Genomic DNA, 7,650 nt, shown 5'->3' with positions numbered 1-7,650 from the left:
CGAGACACTTTGCATAAATTTTTCGGACATTTACGAGTTCCATCCCGCGCGCGCGTTCCCTGCGGGCCACGAGCGTTAGGCAGGCAAAATTGGAACGGGATGAATTGGGTGGTGGGAGTGCGAGTTCTCTTGCGCATAACCGTGCACCTTGAGCGAACGCCCTCAACTGCTTCTTCTCCGCAGGGCGATTAGGGATGCCGGTGTTGTGCCTGGGAAACACAATTGCTGTTTGCATTCAAATTTGTCCATAAAACTTTATTTACGATACTAATTTATTGTTATTTTGTGTGTTGGTTGTTGTTTTTCCTTTTTTCGAGTGAGCTGCTGCATGCTGTGCTCGATCGTTTCGGCTACTAAACATAACGCGCGAGAAAAAAAGGGTCTCTTAGATGCGCAAGTTGATGGTTGCAGTTGGGAGAATTGCCTTCGACGAATACTATTTTTATAGCTTTAGAAGATTGAAGCCCACCGTTCGCAAGATGTGTCAGCGGGTGTGTGCTAGCCATTATTTTTTTTTGTTGCCGATCTAAAACATGGCTTAGTAATCTAAAATGGGTTACGTTGAAGTGGTCTCTAAGGAGCTTTATTTTACTGAATCGTATAACGGCTTTTGTAAGGAGAGAGTTTAACTCGAACATTAAATATACCTTTACTTGGTTTGTGTTGTAAATTGAAGGACTTCCTTGTGGATGTGGATCACTTCGTACAAACCTGAAGAAGAAAATGCTTGCCGAGCGACACAAAATAAACGGCAACAAAACAAATATTAAAGTAAACGCAAAGATAAGCGCAGCATAACTAAAACCGGCATTCATGCTGCAACGTCCCCTTTCCATTGGTTCGCGCGCATTTTGCCTGATCATATTCGCAACCATTATCAGGAAGGTTTGCACACGAGAAGCCACGCCTTCGGAAGTTCCGTAGAGTTTTCTTTTATTGATGCATAAAATTTAAGGCAAAAGAGAATATTAAGTACGAAACTCCATTTTGAATTAATTAAGTTATAGTATTCTGCTCCACTTTCGTACAACAATTTAATACTGATTTAATAAAACAATTCTTAATTGGTACTACAAAACGAAATCAATTTGTTTAATTGACGATCTCATTGTTCATTTAAAAAACTACCTTTGTAAGCAGCAGAAAAAAAATTCACATTCTTCCCACACAAGTGGGGCTCGTCCGGGAATTGAACCCGGGACCTCTCGCACCCGAAGCGAGAATCATACCCCTAGACCAACGAGCCGCGGTTGAAGGCCGCGCTCGCATTACAAATCACGTTGTGTGAGCAACGCAACGCTAAAGTTCGCGCATTCCGATCGATTCGTATGCGTGCGCGAATGCCTCTCTCACTACTGACCACGCCAAGTGGCCTATTTTTGGAACCGCTCGACGAACCGCTGGCATGGAGAAAGTGGGGGAAGGGCTCCGTGTAATCAGTACTGCTACGAAAAGCTATGATTGGTCGTACCGGCGGCATGCACATGAGTCGGAATGGTGAGAACCCGCGTTCAGGTGAGCGCAACTCGCTGCAAGGGTGTACTTACATGTTTGATAGTACTAGACATGCGTTTGTAGGTTTCGTAGGGGTCGTCCGTCCAAGCGCGACATTGATCGATCAGCAAGCACACACGGGACAGAAGAGCGATCAATCAAACTGCGTGGTGAAATGTCGATATGCTGATCGTGGTTTTAAGTGTTGACCCTTGTGAACTTATTATCAGGGATTAGCGTATTTTCAGTAGATTAACGAATATCGACGTAAGCGGTTTATTATCACCGGACGGTCAGTGTGGACACAAGGCGTGGATGCATAGCACATAACGATAATCTACATTATTTGGTTGATGTTACTTAAATGAACCGGGTTGCCTTGTGTTATATCGGTTTTTATTTTAATAATTCTTGAATTCTTTATATTTTGAGTTAAAGAAAAGCAGTTTGTCTAAAATTACATCGTTATTGTAACGTTTCGTGGTAATTGGAGAGAAATGTCCTACCTTTCAATATAAAACAAACAAATTGTAATTGTTATTATCAACTTCAACTTTTGCCCGCGACTTCAATGATTCCGCATGTATCCCGGGTGCTCTTCCTGTTCGCTGGTCAGGTCGAAGCTGGAGTATTGTTCAGTGATCTGGTCTCCGACAGCTAGAGCTCTTTCAGAGGTCTTTCACCAGATTCGTCTTCCGCAAACGCTCTGAGGGACTCTCTTCTGCCCTTCCCAGTTATGACTGAAGGTGCCGTAATTTAGACCTTGAAACTTTAGAGACACGCCGCGTTCTGTAGCACAATCCTCCCTAATCGCTGCTCTCCTCCTGGATTGCATTGATGCACCTGATCTTTTGTCTGCAATACCCTTGTACACTCCCTCCCGCTCCCTCCGTCCTCGCCCTCTTTTAAATACCCCCACATTGCGAACTGCTGTTGGCCGCAACAACCCTCTGTTTCGAGCAATGCATTTGTTGAACTCCTCCTGTCACCTGTTTCAGTTTCACCGATCTCTTTCTTCCTATCGTGCTCGTCTCCTATCCTCTCTTTGACCTCTTCATCCCTCCTTTCCCTTTCCTTAGTAGCCTTAATTTAAATTACTTTCTAGTCTAGATCTTTATTCTTAGTAAGTACTAATCTTATCTTTGCCTCTATGTAAGTTTTTAAATAAGGCGCTTAGTAATAAGTTATGTTTGTGAAGCTTGTGCGGACAAACTAATAAAGTGCTGTTCATTTAGAATTCGGTCAGACAATTTTATGTATAGTAGCTCCACCAGTGGTGCTATATGGAACTTTTTGACATTTATGTGTAGATATTGGAGCACTCATTCAAGTAGTGCAATAGTTTTTGCAAGTCCGTGCAAATTTACAGGTGTGGTTGACCATGGAACTAGAACGTCGTAAATTAATTGTGCACACCCACTTGGAAAATCCAACTTTGTTCAGGAGAAAAATTGCCAAGTTTCCTGAATTCGCCGCTTCTACAGTTGGATGTGTATTAGAACGGTTTCGGGAGTGTCAAAGTACTACTAGAAAGGTCCAACAAAATCGTCGATCAGAAACAGTGGATCGTAAGCTGGACGGGAAGGTTTTGAAGACGTTGAAAGCTAACCCTGGATTATCCGATGGGGAAGTTGCAAAAAAATCGGTACCAAAGAACAGTGTCTGGAACAGTGTGTTTTGCCTTTCATCAAGGCTCACAAAGGCCCAGTAAAGTTCTGGTCAGATTTGGCATGCTGTCACTACAGTCGGATTGTAGTACAATGGTACACCAATAACAACGTGGACGTCATCGGCAAGCATTTGAACCCACCAAACTGTCCAGAATTCCGGCCGATAGAACAATATTGGGCGATAATGAAAAGAAAAATGAAAAAGACATGCAAAACCACCAAAACAGCCTCACAACTGGCATATTATTGGAAAAAATAGCTGCTAAAGTTGCTAAATCGGTTGTGCGGCAGCTGATGGGTAGCATCAAAAGAAAAGTCCGTGTTTTCATCTGTTCATCAAAATTATAATTTTTTGCTTATTTTAGTAAAAAAGCAAATAAAAAAACCTTTCATTTCATGTGAAAATTATACTTGTATGTTAAAAAATGGCCCATTTACAGCTTGTGATGAGTGACCGAATTCTAAATGAACAGCACTTTAAATAATAATAACAATAATAATAATAATATATTTGAATGTTGCCAAATATTTGTTTAAATCATCCAAACAAACAAAAAAGTATTCAATACCCCTCACACATTCTCACGCACGATCTTCCAACGAGCGAATTATAAATCTTTATACGGATCTTTACACAAAGGAATCGGTATTACTTTTTTTTGCTTTGAAAATGCAGGTATTCCTCCGTTACTTGTTGCAAAAAAAAATTCACAAACTCGGGGCAGCATTCCTCCCGCTACACAAAAGCTTTTTTTTGGACCAAAAATGCGTCCGTGTCGGCATACACGAACCGGGGAGCAGTCGGAGGGGGTTGAAGTCTCTTCAATGGAACCATAAATCAATGTCACTGCAAGTGCGCCATCGGTGCCGTGATGTTTATTGAACTTCCTTCTACCCACTAACGATTACCCAAGAAACTGGTGCAACGAAAAAAAAAATGTTCGAGAGGGAGAGGCAATCGATGAAGTTATCGAGCAGAGTTGCAATTGGCATTGTCTCCGCCAAACGGGCAGCCAAACCTCCATCAAACGCATTGTGACACGGAAAACGTAACATTGATCTACGTCTCCCCAGTGGAAACCCCATCCCGGCAGCCGAAAAGTCGGTAGCTGTAATTAAACACTTGGCCCATCCGATCTCGGCCGATTGCTCCCCTGGGAAGCGAATAGGGGTGGGAAGGCCAGCACAATCGAGTTATCGGGAAGCAAATCACAATCATTTGCCAAATTCGCAACAACCCCAAAACGGGAGGGGGAAGATGATGCCTGTTACGGCGCGGAGACGTGCGTGGAGATAATTTCCATGGAGATAATGCGGCGTGCGGACCAGACGCGCAGCCCTGGGGACGGTTGGGGGCTGAAGGTTCGTTGACGCCACGCTAGGGAATGTACCAATTTTCGTATCAATCAAAACAACTCCTCAATCAAGAGGTGGTCACCTTTTGGCCCCTTCCCCCCCGGAGTGGGAGTGTGATTCACGGCCCCCGAATCGTTTGCCCCGTAGGTGGAGGCGTTTCGAGGAAAGCTAAAATTACCAGCCGCGCCTCCGATTACAGCGCGCCGCGATACAAACAAGGGAGGGTGGACGATTATTCCCGCTGTACCCCGTTGTGCTGGTCGAAAATCGAAGATCATCTGTAAAGATTATCCGGTGCGCGAACGTTACCATGTAACCAGGGACGGGTTAGACGAATTGCGAACCAACAACTACTGGCCACACGGAATGACGGATGACGAAGAATATCACCAGAATCACGTTCGAAATGAGTTTTTAGGTAAATTACTCCGCAGAAGGGGGACCCACGCAAACCCCACGGAATACGGAAACTCGGCGAGAGAACTTTATCTTCCAGCATCAAGGGACTACCCTTTTGGCATGCATCAAAAGGGGGTGAATCTTCATCATTCGTTCTAATCGTTAGAAACGGCACCGAAGAAACCGGTGTGACAGGTTAATGATAGGGAACCGAAATTGCAAACCTGAAGCGCCATTCACGTGGTGATTCGGTTATCGAATCGGTTCAACTTCTCCGGATCGATCATGAGAGCCAGTGAGAAAGAACGAGAGAAAAAAAAACAACGAAAACGATTCCTTTGCCCTGCAGGCGCAGTAGCGCCGGTCATCGTAACCGTGGAAAATTATCACTGCGCGATACACAGAGCGCGTTCTCGAGAACGATCGGACCATGGTTGGTGAGTTTTTTTTTCGGAAAAAAGGCTAAACGCAAAGCAGAACTCTCAACCTCAACTCGCGTTGATGATAGGGAACGTACCCGAAATAGGCCATAGCCGCTTGCGAGGTGAAATTAGATTTCAATTCCCAGCTAACTGGGATCCCCGGAACCCAATACAGTACGGCTTGAAGCGGCCCATCATTTCGTTTCGGTGGGGCGTTTTTTTTTCTTTTGGAATCACTATTTGAATCGGTTTTAGTGCAGTAATTAGGCACCACAACACAACACACATCGATGGGATCCGTTCGCATGAAATACGGTAGCGTGATAAGTCAGCATCTTGATTATAGTGCCCCCAGAAGAGAACACGTCAGAACGTAGTTCCCCCCATTCTCGCACAAAGTTTCGTCTTACTGGATTTCACGATGTATCATCGTCTGCTGTTTTGAAACCCATTCCCATCCCCAGACTGGGTCCCCGACAGTGAGCGACAGTTCGCTCCATCTCCGTGATGAAAGATTTATGTTTCATTTGGCCCCCCCCAATCCGCGCTCCTCTTCTGCCAGGATGTTTCACTTTCTTCTGGGTTTTGTCGAGCACACTTTCTATCCCGTACAAAATGGCTTCCTTCGGCTGGTGCGTTGGTGGAGTGACGGCCATCAATGGTCTGGACTGTATAAATCAAGCTAATTTATTCAAAATCGTCCCAAAACCATGACCCGATCACTACTCCGCCAGCTTTGGAGGTGGATTCTGTGTATGAATAATGATTTATCGCAGCTAATTACGGAAATCGGTCCCCGGGTTCAATTCGATTAGAGCTGCCATCGGGTGGTTGACGGTTGAGGGTGGTAGGAATTCCTTTCCATTGAAAACATTCCACCAACCGCCGAGGTTCTGGTTCTTATCGATCGAATGGCTTTAAAATTTGTGAATTAAGGTATTTGTTATGCATTATTAAAAGTTTTTTTTTTCAAAAAAACAAAAAAATAAGTGAAATCGTGATAAGGAGCTCATATTATGGTCTTTTACTTTCTTGTATTATAAATGAAATTAGAATGAATATTCTTTAATTTTTTAATGATTTATTCTTCTTGAATTTTGGGCATGAAGTCATCGTTTAAATTTATAGAGTCTTTCATAGGATAGCGCGCCAAAGAGATATTTATTTTGTAGAGACAGTGGATTTAAAATCATGATAGACGAAGCTCTTATTGCAAGGAATATTTGGAAGTTATTAAATTGTGTTTTCTCCCATCTAGGTTTTGCATAGAATAACTCATAAATTTACGTTAACTTAAATACTGATTTACTTAATTTAATACCATCCTTGTCAAATTAAATTTGATTATTTAGAGATACAAGTGGAATATTTCGTCAATTGCATGACGAAAATCTATTCGATTGCAAAGCTGTTTTTACTGACACATTAGTACAACAGTTTGGCCGCAAGCGTGTATAAGTTAAATGAGTTTTATATGGAATGCCTTACATATATTACTTCATCTTCAAAGAAATAGTCTCAATGTTTCCTCTTAATCTCAAAAATCCTTTAGCATACTTGAGATGAACGAATAGTTAGTGTTAAACATGCACCAGAGAGGTGCATAATATTAAGTTATGCTATTCATGCTTACTGTGGCTGGCAACTTAAGCTTCCCGTTCCAGATAAATCCGTACACCGAAAATCGAATACCGCCGTTACGAAGAAAAGCAAATCCCGTGTTCGGGTTGATCAGCCCATCGAGCTGGAATTGGCAGCCCACGAACACTGCTTATCTTTGGCAAGTATCCCTCGCTTCACGGACGACACCCACACAATTCTCCCATCCACCATCCACCCGCCACTGTGGGTGGGCGAACGGCGAATGCCCACCCAAGCCGCCCCCCAGCGTTCCGTATCCGTTTTTGCGTTCGACATTGCATTCATCGGCGATGCATTTGCAGACACACCGGTTGGTTTCCGGTACCGTTCCGGAGGGCTTTCGGGCTTGTAGATTTACGATATGTCATTTGCATAATTTACACTTCCACCCACCTACACACACACATGCACCCCCCGCCTCCCTATGCCTGCATATCGTGGCAATGTGTCCCCGCGCACCTAGAGAGCCCGTTGGCAATCGACGCGAATTCGATACGCAGTCCAACTTTTGAAGGTTGTTGCTGCTGCGAAATGGAGTGTTTACGATGGGAAAACATTTCGTGCGAGCCTCGCTCTCGCGTTCGTCCTTGCGTTGCATGATGAGCGTTTGGGGGGCTGTTTTAAAATTTATTTAAAAGGATTTATGATTCGTACGGCAGGGCAAATCT

At 43.7% G+C, this 7,650-nt stretch overlaps 1 non-coding gene across 1 annotated transcript; it reads right to left on the bottom strand.

The window, feature by feature from the left end:
- Positions 1-1,174: 1,174 nt before the first annotated feature.
- Positions 1,175-1,246, bottom strand: Trnap-cgg (transfer RNA proline (anticodon CGG)). Its single transcript has one exon. It is a non-coding gene; the product is annotated as a tRNA-Pro (tRNA).
- Between the last annotated feature and the right edge of the window lie 6,404 nt (positions 1,247-7,650).

The sequence above is a fragment of the Anopheles moucheti genome, chromosome 2, assembly GCF_943734755.1.
Source record: "Anopheles moucheti chromosome 2, idAnoMoucSN_F20_07, whole genome shotgun sequence".
Taxonomy (NCBI): domain Eukaryota; kingdom Metazoa; phylum Arthropoda; class Insecta; order Diptera; family Culicidae; genus Anopheles; species Anopheles moucheti.
The sequence above is the reverse complement of the archived record's forward strand: the minus strand, read 5'-3'. Positions and strand labels throughout refer to the sequence as shown.